The sequence below is a fragment of the Octopus bimaculoides genome, chromosome 27 (assembly GCF_001194135.2).
Source record: "Octopus bimaculoides isolate UCB-OBI-ISO-001 chromosome 27, ASM119413v2, whole genome shotgun sequence".
Taxonomy (NCBI): domain Eukaryota; kingdom Metazoa; phylum Mollusca; class Cephalopoda; order Octopoda; family Octopodidae; genus Octopus; species Octopus bimaculoides.
Genome location: NC_069007.1, coordinates 17835758 through 17840148, shown reverse-complemented (window position 1 = coordinate 17840148; position 4391 = coordinate 17835758). Strand labels below are relative to the sequence as shown.

Below are 4391 nucleotides of genomic sequence, written 5' to 3'. Positions count from 1 at the left end.
ATTGGGAATTTTTTGTATTATTTCGTATTTTTTGTAAATACCCCAAACGTTTTGCGATGTTTTTTTTCATCATTGTCCCCACTTTTGTTTTTTTTCTGCTTTGTTTTCGGCCCCCTCGAAAAGAAAAACTCTACATTTGTATTTTGTCCCCTCTGTGTTGAGCCCTGTGTGGCTAATAAAGAAACCTATCTATCTGTCTGTCTATTTATCTTTCTATCTATCTATCTGTTTATCTATCTATCTATCTATCTATCTATCTATCTATCTATCTATCTAGACAACAGTATCATGATAACAGTATCATTTTACATCTATTTCCCACACTGTCATGGGTCAGGCGGGTTTTTCTCAAGGTCTCCTCAGTTGTCAACGTTCTTCATGAACTGGGACATACAGCAACAGAAAAAACTGCTAATCTTTACTGTCGTGCAAGCAACGTATTTTCCTTGTTTGCTATTTTATTTTTGTTATTTTTTTTTTTTTGCATCACTTATAAAGCTGTAAATTCTTGGGAGTGTCATTCACAGTTTGACTGTGGGTACGTCGCGTAGCTCATCATTCATACGATAGTATAGACGTTGTCTTCGACAGAACTGAAGAGTCAGATATACTGTCTTGTGTTACTTTATTATATGTTTTTTCGAAGTTACCACTCGCTTTGGCGAGTTGCTTGTGCTCCAGTTAGCAGATTTCATTTCTCCCTCCCCGTTTTCTCGACAGAATTTTTATAACAAAAATTACTGAAATAATTAAAATACTCTTTATATATATAGATATATAGGTGATAAGTTGCTGTCTAGGTTCCTGTTCTAATTATTTACTATTCACCAACATAGTTTCTTTCAATTTTATCAGCAGACTCGCCTTTATGCGTTATCATTATAGTTAACATCATTTATGCTTTGCGATGCTGGTATTGAAATGTAAAGCATGCATCATAACACATCAAATTTGAATTTGCTTCTATCAATCCCTATGTAAAAACTAACACTTCTTTTTTTCTGAGCTGAGATTCGAAACCGAATCTAAGGATTCTTGCTCGTCTGATCCACCACTAGCCAAACAGGCGCGAAAGAAATTTCTTTGTATTGTGAAAAAGTGATGGATGTCTTTTTCTTCGACCTCCGATCTGAGCTGTGTCATTGAAGGTTCAAGTGGACAGGAGGCGACCTACATAGGTAGAAATTACTCCTGTGGTATGTCTGTCCTTCTAGCTGGGATGACCATTATAAATACAGTCAGACACACGACAAATAATCAAATGGCCATCAACAGGCAAACACTCAAGTGATAGCAGACAATCGAGATCCACATATTCAGCATGAACGACCCAACACAGTAGCGGTCACAGAACATAAACAGACATGACCGAATGACCAACGCTCACACAGACACAAAACATGCCTGGTTCTACCTTATCACATCGACACAGTATATCCCCTGTTCATATTTTACTTCGTCAACTCGAAGCAAGTTGGTAATGTCATGTAGCGGCTTTCCTTGTGTATACCACACGTAAATGCAAGTATCGATTAAATAAATTATTTAAACCACAACCCGATACCTTCCTCATTGTTTTACTTTGATGTCGACAACATCTGCTACATCAACAACATCTTTTGCTACACATTTCCGCTACACCTAGATTTCTTTTAAAATATTCGTTGACCAAACTGTGCCTCTTGACTCCGCGGCATGAAAAGAAAGGATAAAAAGTATGAAAAGGGAAGAATGCTACTGCTATTTAGCTCCAGGAAACATCGTTTTCCAGTTGGCTATGTGACACAAGCGTTCTGTATCCTTATGTTTTCAAACAGGGGAGATAAGCACCTCCACCCAGCAAAGCCAGCATCCAGAGACTAGTTTCAGAGTCATTGCTCTTCATCAGTCTGGAGTAGCTTGGCTTGCTAGCTGTCGATGCTTATTCGCCTTTGAAAATTTATATATATATATATATGTGTGTGTGTGTGTGTGTGTGTGTGTGTGTGTGTGTGTGTGTGTGTGTGTGTGTGTACAACTTTTATTATATACATCGCAATCGACATGTCAACAATGCAACTATTTCATAATAACGAACTGTTAGAAATAGCAGCCAAAATCCCTCTCAACCGAAACTCTTAAAAGTGAAGGAAGCCATGAATGAGTAAATGTAGTCTTAGTTATACAACATCTGAAAGTAAGACGGGTTGCTCATTATTGGAATGTCTTTTGTTACAGGACTCCTGGGTCAGAGCTGACCTGACAGTGGAAACCAACAACTAGCGCACTCAGAAAAAAAAATTAAGCTTGCAACAACAGCTACATTCCCACCACTATCACCACCGACTGCACCACCACAAAACCCAACACTATTATCACCACCAACAATGCCTACAACTGTAAAAATTCTTTTTCTAATCTCAGTATTTCTGTACCTCAAGCTTTATTAATCCCGAATGTGAATTGACATTGTAAATAGTTAATGTAGTGAATTTCTCTGTGAAGTGGAAACCTTTCACACATCCACCTGCTTTATATCACGGTTTTAATTGAAACCCAAACCATAAATATGAATATTTTCACTCTCCTAAATGGAATTTAGTCACGATTTTACGTTATGTCATTTTATTTTATTTTATTTCATTTTCAACGGTGTGTGCTATGCAAAATTGTGACTTGAATTTCATTGTTTGAAATATTGCCACTCCTTATGGCGAATTGTTGGTCGGAAGTTATTTTACAACGAGTAACATTTAGCTTTCATCTGTCTTTTGCGTGTTTCAGTCTTTGAACTGCGGCCAAGGTGAGGCACCACCTCGAAGGGATTAGTACAGTGGTTGTCAGCTAGGGTTCATATCACCCTTGTGGGTCCATACGAAATTTATGTGTAATTAGTTAGTTATACATACGCAAAATATTTTAACAATTTTTATACACTTCCTAATAATATTTAATTATGAAAACATAATAGAGAGTCAGTGGAGGCACGTGACCTAGTGGTTAGGATGTCAGCACCATGATCGTAAGATTGTGGTTTCGATTCCCGAACCGGGCGACGTGTTGAGTTCTTGAGCAAAACACTTCATTTCATGTTGCTCCAGTCCACTCAGCTGGCAAAAATGAGTAACGCTTCGATGGACTGGCGTCCCGTCCAGCTGGGGAACACATACGCAAATGAAACCGGGAAACCGGGCTAAGCTTTAAAAACGGGCGCATTTATTTATTAATAGAGAGTCAACAACTATGGAAGAGGTTGCAAGAAGCAACGAAAATTTAAGAATAAATAAATAAATAAATAAGGAACTGAACAGGTGAGTCTGTTAATTAATAAGTCATTACGACAGAATAGCTCTTTTCAGACACAACAAAATATAATAGGACTTTTTTAAACACCTGATGACTATGAGGGTCTAACTAGGTGAAATAGGGATCAAAGAGGTCCACAGGTAAAACAAATGTTTGAGAACCATTGGATTAATCGAACAAATCGAAGACAATAGGTATCTTTTATCTATTACCTGTTTCATTCCTTAGACTCACGGTCATGTTGGGGCACTGCTTTCAAGGGTTTTATACCCCAGTATTTAGCTATTTTCAAAACCCAACCTCTTATTCTATCGGTCTCTCTTTTTATTGAACTGCGGAGGTCGACCCCCTAAGAATTAAAAGCAAAGCTGATCTCGAGGCAATTCGAAATTGGAAAGCTGAAAACCGGAACAAACATGTCCAGGTATTCTCTTTCCACAGTTAAAACAACTCTACTACATCACCCCTCACCTACACCTTCTTTCAACTGATTTAAGGGGCCCTTTATATTCCTGTAACTAAGCGACGACGTCCAATCTGTAACATTTCCCAATGTTTGCCCTACAATGTCGACTCTAGTCTAAAGACATCATGGCCACTGTCACCTTTTTATATAGGAATGCTTATGTCTTGCCTTCGTTTCTCGTTTGAACACTATCACCTGACAACCTGTGAGCACTTTTGGTTGAGTCTATTTAACGGCAAGCTTATATATATAATGCACACACACCCATGGCGGTGGGCAACTCTGTATACGATTCTGATGATTACGGTTAAATTACAAATCAGGCTGATGAGGAATAGACAAATGGTAAGAATTTGTTAAATCCGAAACTAGTTCCTGTTTAATAATGCTTTTTTAGGTAATTTTAAATGTCTTGCCCGCTCGCGTTTTTGGTATGCTGCTATATTTCATGTTGAGAACATTTTAGGTCTTAATAGACACAAGATGTGATCTATTTCTAGCGCATTAATTGTCCACGTTAGTGGTTGACGTTATTTTTTTTAAATGTACCTTAATCCCCTGAGATTGCAGATAATATTTCTGAATCTCTTTGATTCTTTACATGTGCTGGCCTCTTGATAATTAATCGATATTAATTAAT

General features: G+C 37.7%; 2 protein-coding genes and 1 long non-coding RNA gene across 4 annotated transcripts in view; 2 read left to right on the top strand and 1 right to left on the bottom strand.

Moving 5' to 3' along the window:
- The window catches only part of LOC106870157 (collagen alpha-1(XII) chain), a 490284-nt gene that overhangs the window by 370660 nt on the left and 115233 nt on the right, over positions 1-4391 (bottom strand). The window lies entirely within an intron of this gene.
- LOC106868389 (uncharacterized) overlaps positions 1-4391 on the top strand; it is a 437000-nt gene that overhangs the window by 351203 nt on the left and 81406 nt on the right. The window lies entirely within an intron of this gene.
- The window catches only part of LOC128250993 (uncharacterized), a 10310-nt gene continuing 9938 nt past the window's right edge, over positions 4020-4391 (top strand). Inside the window, exon 1 of the long non-coding RNA XR_008266908.1 lies at positions 4020-4096. This is a non-coding gene — a long non-coding RNA (uncharacterized LOC128250993). The remainder of the gene's footprint in view (positions 4097-4391) is intronic.